We start from the raw sequence: 18,302 nt of genomic DNA on the forward strand, positions 1-18,302 counted from the left end.
CCTGGCGAGGTAACGCCTCTGCACTCTGCTGACAGTAAGTGGAACTGCGGGGCTGTAGCATGGTGAGTGACAATCACTCCTACACAAGCAACAAAATCTCAGTCTCCCCTCCATGTAAGAATATTATTTGATATCCAGCCATATATATTTCTCAAAAAATGTAAAGGAAAAACCAAATACTAAATACTTCTCTTGAAGCATTGTTAACTGTATAATTAGTTTTTTTTTGTAAATATGAATTGCTGAAAAACTACTCTGCACAATTTAATTACATGACATATGTAGTCACACTCCTGGGTGCTGTAACAACGGTTGGCTTTAAAATAATTAACCATTGCACGGTACAGAAAGAAAATGTATAAAAAATAACGCGTAACGGTGAACACAGAGTTAATTCTGCGGTGGACGGACAGCGGCTAGGACAAGTGAGGCAATGTACGTATCTGGGAAACATTCTGACAGACGATGGTAGATACTCGAAGGACATTAGAGCCATGACTGTCATGGAGAAAGCGGAATTGAGCAAGAGAAGAATACTATATCTATGGGACCTTTTGCCAGTATCAAAATGATAAAAACATAGCGAATAGGCTTTCCCCTTTCCGGCAATAAAACAGGTCTTAAGATATTCTTAGCTCTTTCGGTAAAGTCACGTTGAAGGGAAACAATATATTTATATATATAATTATTTTATTGTTTCCCTTCAACGTGACTTTACCGAAAGAGCTAAGAATATGAATTACTCCAGTCACGAAAGCTTTAAATCAGGTCTTAAGATGTTTAAACACCAAATCGATACCTATTGCAAGGCATCAAGTCTGCATTAACCACACATACGTGTGGCAAAACATGCAAACAAAAATACTCTGATTATGTATGCATTGTCCTTTAAACTGATTGGCCTACACCAAGGAGAGCCTTCTTTATGACCTTGTCTCACAAGTGTTAGAATTCTGCTAAAAAGACAAATTAAACTATGACATTTAAAGCTTTCGTAACTGCAAAAACGCTGCCAAGCTTAGCAGTGTTCATTGGAGCGCCGTCTTTCCGAGAGTTCTGTTTCTTCACCTGAGGAAGGCTACTTGCGTTGTGGCCGAAACGTCGAGAGAATTTTATTTTATTATGTTTTATTTTTATTATTTTATTATTTCCCTTCTACGTGACTTTACCGAAAGAACCAAGATGATAAACTATGACACTTTTTATTTATTTTACCAGGTAAGGCCCACTGAGCTATAAAGCTCTTTTGTCAGATGCGACCTGGCCACAAATGATAGCCCAACCAAGTGGCTTATCACATAGAAATTTATAGCAGCCAAATACTCTCAATGCACCTTTCAAAATGTGGAGGGAAAAACTGGAGGGATCGGAGAAAAATCCATGCGACCATAGGGAAAACATGCAAACTTCAAAAATACAGCAGGCGCCAGGGTTGGGATCAAATCCATGAACCCCTGTTTACCAGGCGAGGTAGTTATCACCGTGGCGACTTAGCGGAGAGTTGAAGAAGTGTCAAGTGATGATGCTAACATGTGGGGTGTAGTGTTGCATGCAGCAGAAACTGGGACTGGGAAAGAAAGACACTAGATGCCTGTACAATCTTGAAATGAGGGTTGTGGCATGGAATGCAGTAAATCATGTGGACGGAGATAAAGAGTAACGTGGAAGTTTCTAGAGAAACTTCAATAGGACAGAAATCGAATTAGAATTGGACACATTCTCGGAGCTAAAGCTTGATGAAGGAAGTATTTAAAATGATGAATATCAGAGAAAGAGGCCAAAAGGCAGAAACAAATAAATGGTATGAAGTGAAATGCAGAAGACAGCTCACGTTCAGACAGGGTGGGTTAGGAGTTTTAGTCAAAGACCTGCTATTTTGTAGAGGACTATATAAGAATACATAGTCACCTCATAGGAGTCTGTTGTGACATCCAGAGTCTCCGCAGAGGCAGAAAGCCGCGGCTTGATCTTCTTGTTGAAGATTCTTTTGTAGCACTGGTCAGTTGTTTCACTCTACATGCAGCACATAACACAGGGCACATTGGCAGAGATTGAAGGAAAGGCCAGCTCTGTCAACAATGGGTATGTCAATGTTTCCCACGGATATATCTATAGTGAGGGAAAAAAGTAATTGATCCCCTGCTGATTTTGTACATTTGCCCACTGACAAAGAAATTATCAGTCTATAATTTTAATGGTAGGTTTATTTGAACAGTGAGAGACAGAATAACAACAAAAAAATCCAGAAAAACGCATGTCAAATATGTTATAAATTGATTTGCATTTTAATGAAGGAAGTAAGTATTTGACCCCTCTGCAAAACATGACTTAGTACTTGGTGGCAAAACCCTTGTTGGCAATCACAGAGGTCAGACGTATATATAGAATAATTCATGAGTGTAACTAAGATTCTGTGGTCTCACTTTGTGGCCATGAGCACTTTCTGAAGACTTTAGCTAAATAATTGCATTATTGTACGAAGGAAATAATAATGGGCTGGTGTCAAGGCTAAGATTTTGGCTAGGGCCTGTTACTTAAATGGTATACATTTTTCAGCATAACCTTTTCATGGTACGTCACTTTTCCATGAAATTATCCACCAGTCCTCTACACTTTGCTTATGCTCTTGGCAGAACTCTGTTAACACAACAGGGTATGCAAGTGTGACCGGCTCGCCCTATCCCTCTCCTGTGATCGTAACAAGGGGACAGGCCGGTTAATAAAGACAACAATAATAGACAAGTTTGGAGACAATGAGTGGATACTCTGCTTTTTGTTCTGCCCTCCTCTTGAGGATCGAGTGACTCTACCACCGAGGCACACCAGAGGGTTGTTGAATGGCAAATCTTTATTTCAAAGTGTTCTTCCGAGGAGCATTTGTGCACCTGTAATTATGACCAGATGTACACCAATCGACCCCACATTACACAACATCTCATTGCTCAATCCTTGTACAGCGTACATCTGAATCTGATAGATGCACTGTACCCTGAATTGATTACTCCACTGGTGGGCGTGGTCTACTGTGCAATCACATGTGTCTATGGGTCCAATCCATGGTCATCATTAACTCCATTCATAACTATACGTGTGATTCATTACATTAAGGCCATGCTGGCTACATAAGCGACCACACCCAGCCCCCCTTAGGGTTGTAGGAAATGACTTAGCACGTTTGTGTATTTATTTACACTTGTTTACCAGTTAAGCCTCAAAACTCCTTTTAGAAGGAAGGGTCCTGGCAAGTTTTTTTTTCGCAGGAGATGACGTTGCTCTGTGTAAATCTCAAATGCGTCGTCTGCTGCAAGGGAACATTTGCAGCATGGGGATGTTTTGGCCAATACCGGTAACATGTTACGTTTTTGTTGTTGTTATTGTTGTTACCTGCGGGAGGAAAATCAGAGAACCCAGAGAACAAACTCAAGCAGCACAGGGCGGTAGAACATACCAAGTCCGGGGTCGGGAACCAAACCCAGGTGCTGTTGTACTGCTCCGCTGTGAGGCACACGCGTTACGAACGAGCCACCCAATGCCTTTCACGCGAGACAAAAGCTAATTTAGCTAAAGTGGCCGAGTCACTGCTCAGGGGGGGTACGATTTGTGGGGGGTGGGGGGGGTCGATGTCTGCCCGCCCATTTGCAACTTGTGTTCGTGATTCCTACCCTTTGGTCGTATTCGGTAAAGTCACGTAGGTAAAAAAATAAAATAACAAAAATCGCGACGTTTCGGCCACAACACAAGTGGCCTTCATCAGGTGAAGGGACCGGACTGTCCAGAGGACAGCGTTGGAGTGATTCCTACCATGCCCAGGTTTGGCCCTTGAAAGCTGTAGTCTGGGGACCGCAAGGTTGGCGAGTAGACATCGGCGTCGTAGGGGTCGGCCAGCAGGCCGTCCACAGACCCTCGGCGCAGTCGCAGGCCAGTCTTGTACTTGTCTGACATCTGCAGGAGCCTCATGGCGTCCTCCCTCTTCATGTCCTTGAAGTAAATGGTCGCCGACACAATCTGGTCTCCTGCATGCAGAAGGGAGGGAGGGAGGGCAATATCTTTGTTGATTCAATGTTGCCTGCACATTTTCAATCATGCTAATTGCTCTTAGTGGCCTGCTGCCTGGTGGACGATTTAAACGCAGAGCGCTGCACCCTAACGAACGCGTCCCTTGTCTGCGACAATCTCGCGTCAGTCTTAGCAGGCGCTTGAGTTTTATTTTTGTAGGACAGTCGGGAAGGCTCACTCCGACTGCCAGGAGCTAGGAGCCTGTGGCCCAACCACGAGACTGAAATTGATGTTGGAGGGGGCGGGGCAAATTGGGGGGGAGGGGCCAGGGCCATCAGAGGGAGGGGCCAAAGCTGACATGTGGAGGGTGGGGCCATTTGGGAATAAGTATTGACCCAGTTGGTGAGATTTAACCCTCGTTTGTAATATGTGTTTCCATCTATTCATAATAATAACAACATATATGTCAATCATTAAATAAGCCCTTGTACTTTCATTACAAGTTCAAAAGCCTGATGCCAATGGAAAGCGCCAAGGAGATAAGAGCAATACAATTATTTCTCGAAAAACAGTGAGAACACAGATGCGCACTAATGCACAAAGGAACGCGCCTGCCTCCAAAGCAGAAACTTTTAGATATTTGATTATAAAATAATAAAATAAACATTTAAAACCTATGCCACAAAAATTGATGGGCTTAAATTTACTCTCCCATGACTCTTGTTGGTGAGAAGTAACATGGAGAGAGAGGTGATGGCACTCTCCATAAGCCAAGCACTAAAAGCCCCCCCCCCTCCACCACCCCCTCCACCCCCCCTTACCATAGCGCCGGCAAAAAAAATGTGGCTCTGGAAACGAGCTAACTTCTCGGTGGGACGCGCAACCTTCCCGGCTCACCTTCATTGACTTGTAAGTTCTGCCGTAGAGAGTCCTTCTGCACATCCTTGATGAAGATGCCTTCCTGTCCACGGTCCTCGATCGAGAAGTCGTCGGATGTGAGCCCTTGGGTCTTGTCCAGGACCACGCTGTGTTCCTCCATGCTGGCTTCTTTTGACGGCAGGCGTACACGTTCTACGCCACCTCAACGTGAGCCTCTCTCAGTTCTCTCTTTGTCTTGTGTGTGTCTGTGTATTTCTGAAATGTTCAGTAGCGTGTCTTCAAACGTTTCACGCTCGCCGAACTCTCGCGTATGGCCCTTTGTCGCTTGATTTTCTCACGTCGCCGCCGCTATTCAAACGGAGCTCATGGTCGACTGAAATTTACCTGTTTGAACAGGAGACAATGACAAAGATTAGTAGGGTGACATTTATTAAATGAGATGTGCGCACCTCATACTGAAATACACAGTCAAGTAATATTTTCTAACATCTAGCATTCCAATATGTACATAGCCGCTGTATGTTGAACTTTTTTCGCACCGTACGTAGCCGACTGTGCTAATCGGAGGTGACGGCATTTATTATCGTACAGGTATTTTAAAGCGACGTGTAATTTTGTCTCTATGGTGAAACTACAAAAAAAATTGGCGGATCCTCTAATTTTTTACGCACTGTGCTAATAAACTAAAAATGTCGGCGGAAAATAAGTTGCGGCGTTCGCAAATATTCAGTAGCCAGTTGCTTCACGACTCCTGAGAGGCCTAACCCCAAAAACAAACGTGGATTATTGTATGGGCTACAATCTTTGTTTCTTCGCACACAGTGTATATATAATATATTTGTATGGTCATCACCACAATCGTGTGCTCTTCGAAAATAGTAGCCATACTCTTCTACTAAACCTATCGAATCTATATATTTTTTTTATTTCACTCCGGTAAGGCCCACTGAGCTATATAGCCCTCTTTCAGAAGCAACCTGGCTATCACAAATGATAGCTCAATAAAGCACTGTCAGATGCGTTTCTGCGGCCATCTGCAACGCTCTTCATTCCCATATTAAGAAGCCACTGGAGCTATGCACGAGTAAATCTAGATTTAAAACTCATTTCTTTCTAACTGCTTTTTGTGTTTAGTTTGCTGTCCCTCCGCCCGCACCTGTAATTATCGAGATTGGCTACGTTATGGTGCGAAAAAAGTTCAACATAGACATACGCATACAAAGTGGCTTATGATGTGGAAACTTATAGCAGCCAAATACTCTAAGGACATGTTTCTAAATGTGGAGGGAAAAACCGGAGGACCCGGAGACAAATCCACACGACCACGGTGAGAGAGCGATAGAGAGAGAGAGTCACGCAAACTCCAAACATACAACAGGCGTCCAGGATCGCAATCGAACCCGCGACCTCCTGCATACCAGGCGACGCAGAAAACACCTCGCGAGTGCGTCTCGATGCAGGTGTGTGTCACCTGCGTGGCTCCACCCCAGCTTTTCTTCCCCCCACCCACCCCACCAGCTGGGCCAGTAACACCAGGCTCAGGTGCAGGATAGGAGAGATCACTCCGAGAAACCCGAGTGTTGCTCAGGTCTCTCGGTTGAAAACATCAAGAGCCGCCTGTGCGAGCAAGCGGCATTGTTTTCGATAAAAAAAAACTGCAGAACGAAAGGTTAACTGTGTGCACCCTAGTCCGTGTACACGACGCACGTGTGCGCACGGCGGTGGCGGCGGGGGGGGGCTATCGTGCAATTCATTTAAAAACACGCACGCACCGTTCTGTTGAGCGCTTCAGACTTCGCCGTACATCTTTAGTTATCGACGTTGCAGCCGACTGCGTGAGTACTTCTGTCAACTTGCAGATGTACACACGTATTGGTCGTAACAAAAAATATATACATTTCGATTAATAAGAAATGTTCTTACAAATAGAGGAGTGTTTTTCGGTTGAAAATGCAAACGTTAATATTCAACCGCTTACATTACTATGCTGTACGCTGGGAGGAGCAGCAGAGGGCAGTGCATAATAACAGCTATTGTTGGACAGTCCTGGTTGGTATGCCCCCCCCCCCCTTACCTTCAACCAACCCAACGTGGTGAAGTATGGTCCAAAAAACCCCCCACAACTCGCACGGCGCGGGAAGGCCCGAAACCAGCAGTAGATTGACAGAAATGGCTAAATACAATCATGCCCCGGTTTAAGTCTCCCGTCGTCGCCTTATTATTAACACCGCTACCCGATGTGCGTCGCCTAAACCCTACGCTCACGTCGCTGACAGCATCGCCATCCGTCCTTTCTCGTTATCCACCGCCTCTCAGCCTTCGCCTCCACCACCTACCCTGAAAATCGCTCTGATTTACGTCGTTTAGATATTCGTCGTCGCGCGTTTCAGGAAGGGATCCCAGACGCAAACTATTTTTTTTTAGTTTTGGCATGTAAGGCCCACTGAGCTATTAGCTATTTCTCAGAAGCGACCTGGCAACAATTCACAAATTGACGAAGTGGCTCATCGTGTGGTGATTTATAGCAGGAGCCAAATACTCTAAACGCACGTTCATTCTAAATATTGAGGGAAACGACGGAGGGCACTGAGAAAAATCCACGCGACCACGGGGAGGACATGCAAACTCGGAACATACAGCAGGCGTTCGCACCGGGATCAAACCCACAACCTCACGTATACCGAATAAAATAGTTAACATCCCGCCACCATAGAGATATGCATATGAACACATGCACACATCCCCATTCGTACGCATACATTTATCATTGTTGTTTGCGTGGAATGTACATATGACTGCATGATTTGTCACCAGCTAAAACCATCTCAACTGGCAAAACCAGCTCCCTCTTGCAGAAATTCCTTTGCGCGGGGTGTGCCCGGCCAGAAGGCTTTTTTTGTGTCATATAATTCCATTCATATAATGCCATCGACCCACCACACACCCAAAAGCAAACCCCCATGAAAATCCAGTTGGGCGAGACGATCCGGTGATCTTACAGTTGCCACGACCTTTATAGTGTGGCCGTATGAGCCACAGGGCACTTTGGTGTGACTAATAATAATAGTAACCACGAGGAATTTCTCATGTGCTCGAGAGCTCGGCGATGGTTGATTTCGGGGGGTTGTACCGCTCCACGTATCTGGAGCTCCTTCACTTCAGGCTGAGCAAAAACTACGGGAGGCCTAGGAACCAGGTTCAGACATCGCCCCAACACTGATGATTGCCATGGCTGGAAAACGAACTCGGGTAATTGGATACACAGCGAAAGATAAAGGTCCCCCAATATTGTAAAGCCTTTAACAGATTGTTGGAGCAAGTGCTGCGAGTGAGCACGTATTAAGTGCCAGATCAGTACACGAGGGGGTGGGTGGCTAACACCACACACCCCAGCCACCTTCGAGTACTCATTTACTGCTGAGACGATGTTTACACACTGCACCGAGTATTCATTTACTGCTGGAGACGATGTTTACACACTGGACCGAGTACTCATTTACTGCTGGAGACGATGTTTACACACTGCACCGAGTACTCATTTACTGCTGAGACGAGCTAGGTAAGGCTCAGGACCGGTTCAAATATCACGCGCTACTGATGGCAACTTCCTGAACAGGCTCCCAGCGTGTGCATTGAAACTCCAAAATCGTGTCGGGGAGCTACACGAGCAACTTAATTCATAAATGCGGCGCCGGTTTTTCCACGTGGCAGCGTCGCAGACGTAAATTATTTAGCAGTGTTTAGCACCTGCAAACCTTCGGTTCGTATTGCAGATTATCTGGTGCAGACGCCTCTCCGCGCGCATCTGACATGTACCGGCACAATGGACCTTTTGTCGGGGTCAATGCCATTTTGCGCCTTTAAAGATCATCGAGTGTCTTGTAAGCAAGCAGGCGAGTGGAGGTTTTTTGTGGACGTTTTTTTTAAATGTCACCTTTTGGTTCTCGCTTAATCGTTGTACCACGTCGTTTTACGGAAACAGCAACAACAACAAAAATTACCGTGAAGATGTGTGAAGTGTACCTTTTCAAAGCAAAGTGCGAGATAGATATTTTTTTGGAAGTAAATGGTCAATATTGTGGTGCCACTGGTTTGCGCTGCAGTTTTCATCAGGGATCAGGCTTTGTATTGTTTTGTTGATACTGTTTTTCTGTGTTTTATTTGGTGAATTGTGTGAGCGTTGTTCAAGGTAATCTTACTTCCCTTTCAAATGTCCTTGTCAATTAACGCAACTGTTCCAATTCCCATAATAGGTATGGAGCCTGGTTGTCCCTTGAGGGAGACTTTCAGTCCCAACTCCAGGAAAAACTCGGCTTATTGCGGGATGATGTGGTGGACCCGATAAACTCTGACTAAAAACTACTTTTACTGGTAGGAAGCTCCTGGTTACACCAGCCCACAGGGGGTTATTGTGTCCGTCCGTCCTGCATCCAAAAATGGGAGGGGTGGGGCTGGGTGAAGAGGTGAGGGTGGGGAGGGGCTGGGTGGGGAGGGAGGGGCTGGGTGGGGAGGGGAGGGGCTGGGTGGGGAGGGGCTGGGTGGGGAGGGGAGGGTGGCGAGGGGCTGGGTGGGGAGGGTGGGGAGGGGCTGGGTGGGGAGGGGCTGGGTGGGGGGGGCTGGGGAGGGGCTGGTCACCCCGTGGTGCCCTTATAAAACTCAACGTTTAACCTACTCACGCCGGCTTGTGCCCGCCCTCACAGTCGAGCATATTTGCGGAATACACCACGTGGTGCCGCCGTTGACCCTGGCCACTGACCGAGCAACCCAACGTTCCTACCAGCTCCCTCCGCAGGAATGTGTTTAATTTACCAGGTATGGCCTACTGAGATATATAGAGCTCTTTTTCAGAAGCCACCTTGCCACAAATGATAGCTCAACGAAGTGGCATATCATCGTGCGGAAATTTACAGCAGCCAAATACTCTTAAATGCCTGTTTCTAAATGTGGAGGCAAAAACCGGAGGACCTGGAGAGAAATCCACGCCACCACGGGGAGAGAGACATGCAAACTCAAATATACAGGCGTCAGGATTGGATTCTAACCCATGACTGCCTGTATACCAGGCGTGGTAGTTAACATCTCGCCACCGCGGCGGGGTGGCTTCGGCACGTAATTCTATTCTTCGTGATCAGTGGCGGCTCGTGACATGTCCACTAGGTGGGGCTGTTGTGAGTGACCTCTGAAAAAGATGGTGTTCTAATTCAGAAAAAAACCTCGTCACGTTATTGGCCTCCCCGTGAAAGTGATATAACTTTATATATACCAACGTTGAGGCATTCATAAACAATACGAAATAAAACAACGAAGCACTCAAACGCTGTCCCCATGACCCTCACGTCCACATGACCCTCACGTCCACACTACACAACACTTCATTGGACCTCCTTTGCCAGTACCAAAATATAATAAGAGTTTTTCCCCTTTTTCTGGCAACAAAACTGAAACCTTTTTTTTACAAGGATTCATGTCTGCATTAACCACAATACTTGCACTCAAAATGCAAACAAAAAACACACTGATCATATATGCATATATGCATTGTCCTTGAAACGCCTTTTGGCGTCATCTGGTCTAGCACCAATTGAGACTAGGCTCTAAAGAAAGCTGTCTCTGGTGTGGACCAATCAGTTTCAAGGACAATGCATATATAAAAAACTCTATTATAATATTACACTTTGACACTGCCAAAAGCCTAGAGCGTGTAGGCCGTGACCTGCTCAATTTGCACGGTGCCACCTCGCCTTGTGACGTCGTCTCTCATTGCAGCCACGGGCGCCTTTTTCACCGCCCTGAACGGGTCTCAAACGGCGTGGCTACAACGCTAGAAGCTCGTCGCAAGGAACGAATGGGAAATCTCTCACTCGGACGCCTTCACAGCTGCCCTGAGATCTCACCGAGGCACAAGTCAGACTGTGGTGTTGCAGCGGCTTATAATATGAACAACTTGAAATGTTATCTTCACTAGGCAATTCACGCTGAAAGAATATTTCTTTTTTTAAACACAACAAAACTATTTATAGAAAAGTATATTTTTTTTATTCGAAAAATTATTTCTCATCTCCAGCGGCTTGGTGGGGTGGCACCCCAACGGCCCAAGTTGGCGAAGCGTGCCTGACCGCGATCTTATCCGCAAATGTATCGCATGTAAACACAGAAAGGCGTTCGTACTTCATGCTGTGTGTGTGCTAACCGCCACTTCACCACTCCTCCTACGTCTTTCTCATGCAGGCACAGGTGTAAAATGGTAATTGTGTTGTAGGGCGGGCCCTCACTGTGTGACTGAAACACATACACCTTCTCACCTGAAGCCAAACACACCCAACACTGTTGAGGGAAAATGTTCTCAGAAACCCCACCCTGGTCACAAGTAACATTTCTCAAGTGGCCTCACGGCTGTGCATTCAGTGTTGTCGCAATAAACTGACCGTGACATGACATGTACGCGTCACGTAAATGTGACGGCGGTCGAGCAGATGAGCGTTTGGCTGCTCAATGCAGAGGTTCGCGATTCGACCCTCGCAGTCGCCCAGGTTGAAACGACGTGCAGGTCAAGTAACCATAAGAATACAATACCATCCGCTTCACACTGGGTGGTAAATATCCCGATAATTTATTCGACAATAGAAGAGATGCCACGCGTGCCGGCAGCGCGTTCAAAATTTGCCTATTTCTGAAACATGGCCCTGCAAATTACTCATGGTAAGTGGGCACACACAAAGCAATCTTTGCTCCCTGCTGCGAAACTTAGCAGGACCCTGTAGAAAAAAAAGTATCATATATAAATGGTAGAATTTTTAATATACGGAAAATTTGGAAGAGTGGTGGTGGAATGGTGCTTTGGAAGTTTGGCGACCCAAGTTTGATGCCCTGTCGTGGCTGGCATCAGTGTTGAGTGATATAGTACTGGACCTGGATCATCCCATACCATCGCCAACTCGCGCGGACCAATGTGGTGAAGTATGCTCAAACAATCACTGCAGCTGACAGCGTGGGGAGGTCTTTGTCCAGCATTAGTTTGACATATGGCTTTGCAATACTGATAATTATGAAAATATCCCAGGATGCAATAAAATGAGTGTTTGGCTTGTGCGAGGAAACCAGTGTAGCAATAAAAATGTCCACATATGTGAGGCAGTGACGTGCGGTGAGGTCAATGGCTGGGGAGGTACTGGCTAGTGTCAGAGCCAGATTCACACACGGAGAGGGGGGTGGCCTCATGGAAGGGGCGTGGCCTCATGGAAGGGGCGTGGCCTCAGTGAGGGGGCGTGTCCTCACTAAGGGGGGCGTGTTAGACACGTCCCCTTTCGTGAGGCAGATGTGATAGCTGCCTCCCCTGGTGCTTTTTCATTGCAGTTTCATGACGAGACCAGCGAGCCTAAATATCTTTATACACGTACGTGAAATAAGTTACCTGGAGTATGTAAGGCGAGGACATGAAATGAAGGGGTCTACAAACATGACATTGGTGACATACTGAGATAGTAACAGACACGCGTTTATTGCCCGCGCTCCATCCAGTTACTGAGGGGTTGCGCAATCAGAGGGGAGGCTGAGATCGTCGCTGCCTCACCTCTCGTCTCTTCCTGTATAATGCAGCGAAGCTCCGCAAATTTGGCGATTTTGACTCTAAAAATGATTGAAATCGTACAGAAATTAAATAACACAGATCAGTGGGAAAAAAATCTTAACATTTATTTTATTTTATTATTCTTTTTTGTTACTTTTCGTAACAGCTATTTTCATTGGGGTATGACAGGTGAGGCTGTGTCTCCCCTGACCGCACGTCCCCGTTGTGAGGATAACACTCAAGAGTTCCTCACAGATGGATACAATGGTTTTTTTTTCTGCTTCATTGCCATCGTCTGGCTACGTTGCAGCTCTGGGGGTTCGGGAGTTCCGCAAATGTGCAAATGTGTCCGATCTCACAACCCTTCCGTCTCGCAAATTTGCGGATTCCGGGCGAGCGTCACTGCGCCCATAAATGCAACGTCGCCTTCTCGCGACTGACCCCCACGTGCGATGCGAGTGGGGGGCGGGGGGGTTGACACGTGAGAGGTTCTCTCAATAGCAGCAGCAGCAGCAGCAACGACAACAAAAATAAACAAAAGAAAAATGCCCCGCGGCTTCAAGATGTCGCACATGGTCATCAAAGGAGTTCGCATTTGCTGATGAGATGCCGCCCATCCCACGTCCCGAGCAGCAAAATGAAAACGTTTAAAATTTAAAATGTTTGGGGGAGAAAAAAAAAGAAGCGATTTACGCAATTGCATGGCTAAATCATGAGCCGCGGCCTGTGTTCATTATTTATTTAAATTGTTTACCTTTTTTTTCGGGTTCACGAGCACGGAGGTCGCACGCGCGCGCCTGCGATAACGGGCGTGTAACGAAAGCTTGACAAGGGATCATTGGAAAAAAAACAACATATATAGTTCCAGTCGGGGTTGGAATGCACGAGTGTAAAATGTAAGCAATGTAAACCGGTTTGTTTTACAATAGAAAAACACATGAATACTTGTTATGGAAGACATCTGGCCAGCGTGTAAGAGTAGGACAAATAGCCTTTAGGGGGGGGGGGGGCGAGGGGGTCTTCATAGCTGTTACGTCGAGCGGAGAACCTTCCTGCCAGCAGTGGCGAGAAGTAGCAATTGCAGGACTGCCCATGTACCTCTTGTTTGGGTTACTACACGTGTCACAAATCACCCCCCACCCCTCACAATTCAAGGAACGAATGCAATTATTTTCCAAAAGGGATACAGTACTCTTTTTTTTATTTTTCCATTCTGGTGACTATAACGGCCTCTAGTGGCTGCAGGGGTCATGCAAACTCATCACGTATGACGGAGTTCTTCACTCTCGCCGATAAGGCATCATGAGTGTGAGGGCCGCCAGCAGATTTGTAACCATTGGGGGTTTGACAGCGCGATGATGATGGGGGGGTGTTGTCACGTGGTGTTGTCACGTGGTGTTGTTGGTGTTGACCTGTCAGGGGCCGCTCTAAAGGCCGCCAGGGGCCGCCAGTCGCCCGCGGGCCTTGCAATGAACAACACCGCCATACAACATCGACGTAATCAAAATAACAACAATCTTTGTACGCACGATTTCATACGTGTCCTGTGAGCTTGAGAATAAAAAAATCATCGTGGATCATTACGTCTTTATTCGCTATCACAGTCGTCGTGTGAGTACGTCAGAATGTTTAATATATGGAAATGGTAAATGCGCAACCCTGCAATTCCCCACGCCACCGCCGGTGTAAAGGCCTCCACTCGAGGGAGTTCTAGATTTCCTCCACTTGAGGGCACCTTGGCCTACTCTTCCATAATGGTCAGACGTCTTGGGAAGTGGTGGGAGCAACCCACACTTTATCCCACCACACACGACCTGCCGATCAACTGTGGTGTGCCCATTTAAACTTCTGATACTGCTGACAGGATAGACGAAAGTACGTAATTTGCCAATCATATAGATTATAGAGAAGGGTGCTTCAAATGAAAGAATAGCCGAAAATTAGGCCAAGGTGGGCTATTAAAATCCTTTTGTCAGCAATGTTTGCATGTAACTTGCAACATTGTTCCAAATGAGATGCCCGAGCGCGTGCTCACATTCACGCCGTTGGAAAATAGGACGTGTAACAATAATAGTAATAATTTGCTCATTCATCTCGGTTATTCACATTTGAACCATTTCGTCGTTCAGCGAAATAAATAGCGACGCGCTCAGTTGTGCATTTGGTTTGAGAGCCAGCAATGAGCACGGTTGGCTATGTACGGTGCGAAAGAAGTCCAATGCGCACACGTACACGACAACGCTTTAAACCAGAGAATGCGTCTGAACGCGTTTGATATATATAGTCGAAGCAAGTGAAAAGTTCCACTGTGCATGACATTGAATGCGTTGATTCGATCTGTCCGCCGGAGTCGCCTTGCCTCTACGGCAGCGCTGATAACAGTGGCCTCGTACTTTTTGTCAAAATTAGTTTTCCGCTGCGTTTCGTCATTTTTCAGTTGCATATTAAACGACTCGATTTTGTTTTGGCCCAAAAAAAATGTTCGTTCAATTTTCCCGCGAAAATCCATTTGCAGAGATGTAATTAAATGATACGATGCAATTTTTCTTGTAACATGTTGAATGAGCAATTAGTGAATACTCTAATAGGTCTTACATGGACGTTCACATTTACAGTTTGTCAAGATTCTATTTGTATTTTTAATGAATGCTATTGGCCAGTAGCTGATGGGGTTATTATTATCGTGCGTACATAGCCAGCTGCAATGCAGTACACTGCACTGTACACCCAGCGACCCGAGTTCAATCTCCTAGCCACCGACACATCAGTGGTGAATATCTGAACCCCGTCCTGGACCTCCCCGAAGTTGACTTAAACGAGTGCCTGTTGCGGTGTGCGTCAACGTCAGCACTCTGAGCAAGACAAAGGTGGCTCGGATGTGGTGCTGACCACACCGCACCCACCCCCTCGGGTACCGTGTGACGGTAAAAATATGTGCCAGTGAACAGCACTTGCCCCCTGTCAGTCTATGGAGACTATACGGGAGATCTTTGTCTTTTTTTGGTTTTTGCACGTGCACATGCATGTATGGAATGAGGGACTGGCACTGGCAGCTTTCACGTGTTATAATCCCACTGACATTTCTGGCAATGCAAATCAATAATGGTGGCTGGCGTTTATAATGAAGAAAAAAACGACATCCCGACAGGGGCACAACAATGGCAGTTGGCTGTCGCTGGGCGTGGTGGTGGTGGCCAGCGGCTGTAACCCAGTTGTTTGAGGTGGCGTTGGTCGAAGTGAGATGAGATTATGTGCCAAAAGCCACCCGCCAAGTTGGCGAGACGTTAACTACCACACCCGGTATATGCAGGAGCTCGTGGGTTCGATGCCGGCATTGACGCCTGCATATTTAGAGTTTGCACGTCTTTCTCAACGTGCGTTCAGAGTATTTGTCTGCTGTAAATGTTGTAAGCCACTTCGGTGAGCTATCATTTGTGGCCAGGTCGCTTATTGAACAAGGGTAAAGAAAAGGCAGTTGCAGATAGCTCTGTGAACCATGGCTTACATGGGCAGCATTTTTAATCCGATGGGTCAAAAGTTATTCTGCGAGGAAATGCTGGGATTGGTTTGGCATCGGTGCAAGAGCAGTGCACGGCAGAGGTCGAAGGCCGAGTTGAACGGATGAATTGCCAAACATTTTGCGTCTCTTAAAGCACAAGATATGAACAACAGAAAGGGGAGGTGTAGCCTTGTGGGGCATCTCCAGCGTACAATAACACTGACCGTGTAGCAGATAGGATTCCAAGACTCGGAATTCAAGGGTCCCCGGACGCCATAGCCTTCTCTGACGATCTCCCGGCACAATTCTGGTGAGAGAGACGCATTGAGTTGTTATTACCGGGACAGCCCGTCGTGCAACTGTGCTGGGGTGGAGGAGGATGCTGCCCTCATGATGGATTGTTGCTGTTTCCATGCTGGTCATATCTATGGGTCTCTATATGAGTCTGTGAGTCTCCATGTGAGTATGTGGTCTCTGTGTGAGTCTGTGGGTCTCCATGTGAGTCTGTGGGTCTCCATGTGAGCCTGTGGGTCTCCACGCGAGTATGTGGGTCTCTATGTGAGTATATGGGTCTCCATGTCAGTCTGTGGGTCTCTACGTGAGTCTCTGTGTGAGTCTGTGGGTCTCCATGTGAGTCTGTGGGTCTCCATGTGAGTCTGTGAGTCTCTGTGTAAGTCTGTGGGTCTCCATGTGAGTCTGTGTGTCTCTATGTGTGTCTATGGGTCTCTTTGCGAGTCTCTGTGTGAGTCTGTGGGTCTCCACGTGAGTCTGTGAGTCTCTGTGTAAGTCTGTGGGTCTCCATGTGAGTCTGTGTGTCTCTATGTGTGTCTATGGGTCTCTTTGCGAGTCTCTGTGTGAGTCTGTGGGTCTCCACGTGAGTCTGTGAGTCTCTGTGTAAGTCTGTGGGTCTCCATGTGAGTCTGTGTGTCTCTATGTGTGTCTATGGGTCTCTTTGCGAGTCTCTGTGTGAGTCTGTGGGTCTCCACGTGAGTCTGTGAGTCTCTGTGTAAGTCTGTGGGTCTCCATGTGAGTCTGTGTGTCTCTATGTGTGTCTATGGGTCTCTTTGCGAGTCTCTGTGTGAGTCTGTGGGTCTCCACGTGAGTCTGTGAGTCTCTGTGTAAGTCTGTGGGTCTCCATGTGAGTCTGTGGGTTTCCATGTTAATCTGTAGGTCTCGGTGATGCGATGGATGACGCTACGTACATGCTGGATGGCTACTCCAGCACGTACACAAGCTGAGCACTGCTCTATCCACTGCTAGATTAATTCTGCCTTCTAAACCCGAACACTGCTGACTCAGATGCCAATGAATGGCTTGTGACAATTTGACTGTGTTTCAGTACTTTAGACCTGTATCTTGTTTTTGCCTTGTCCACATGCCATCACCGTACATGTATTATATACCAAAATGCCATTGAATGCGGCATCACGGCAATGCAGGGCGCATAGTTGTCAAATCTCTCGTGATCTCGTGCGACACACAGTACCTGCTAAAACTGAACTTTATTCTAACTGGGAGGAAGGTACACCCATCCACCCAGTGCAGATTTTAATACACGGTGTGCCACGGTGCGCTGGTATGCGGAATTTCATGTGCTGGTATGTATACCAAGATATAATTACCTGTAGACGCCGACCCATTGCCATTCTGTGTTAGTTATTTTTCTAAACCCAAAGCGCGCGTACAGCCAGCAAGGGATGATCTAACCGCGCGCGAATTATAATGATAATTATAGTAAGGTAAGAATAACAATGTTGTTGTTATAATACTGAAATGGGATATGTCATAGAGGACGGCACTGTCTATTCTAGTGTGGCGTAGAGAATATTTATATTGAGCACTTGTAAAAAATATATAATGACGATTCACACGCGCACACGAGCATCTGTGCACACACACACACACATGGGGTCACATTGCACACACACGCACGCAATATACACTACGGATGATCACATATGAATGTATAAAACAAAAACAAACCGAGAAAAAACGATGGTGTTATTATGTTGTGAAGCATCCAAATGTGGCCACATCTGAGTACGCTGCAGGTCACCTTAAACCATGAGGGGTCAGAGGTCAGCCACCAAAGTATGAAGAGGGAAGAGGGATGGGGAATAGTGCAGGGGAGAGCCCCATGTCATTGCGTGCGCCAGGCCCCATGCCCACCCGCACTACCACCGCCGGGCTTAAAAAAAAAAATCTACCGAGGGTCATTTTAAAGAGCGGTGCCACTCCGTGACCAGATGTTGTGTTTGGTGACTGTGTGATCGCAGTTGAGAGTGATATAAATGGACGCCGCATTCGACCGACAGCCAGGATCGTTCAGTCGGTTGTGCAGTGCCGTAGAGCTGTCGGGCA

The 18,302-nt window shown here is 46.7% G+C and overlaps 1 long non-coding RNA gene across 2 annotated transcripts in view; it reads right to left on the reverse strand.

Annotated features, from left to right (window-relative positions):
- LOC116943321 (uncharacterized) overlaps positions 1 to 18,302 on the reverse strand; it is a 47,933-nt gene that overhangs the window by 13,901 nt on the left and 15,730 nt on the right. For both annotated transcript variants that reach the window (XR_012941911.1, XR_012941910.1), the window contains exons 2-5: positions 16,166 to 16,248; positions 4,894 to 5,259; positions 3,802 to 4,013; positions 1,909 to 2,013 (exon numbers count right to left, since the gene is read on the reverse strand). This is a non-coding gene — a long non-coding RNA (uncharacterized LOC116943321). The remainder of the gene's footprint in view (positions 1 to 1,908; positions 2,014 to 3,801; positions 4,014 to 4,893; positions 5,260 to 16,165; positions 16,249 to 18,302) is intronic.

The sequence above is a fragment of the Petromyzon marinus genome, chromosome 17 (assembly GCF_048934315.1).
Source record: "Petromyzon marinus isolate PM22_M1 ecotype Great Lakes invasive population chromosome 17, UKy_Petmar_22M1.pri1.0, whole genome shotgun sequence".
In the NCBI taxonomy this organism is placed as follows: domain Eukaryota; kingdom Metazoa; phylum Chordata; class Hyperoartia; order Petromyzontiformes; family Petromyzontidae; genus Petromyzon; species Petromyzon marinus.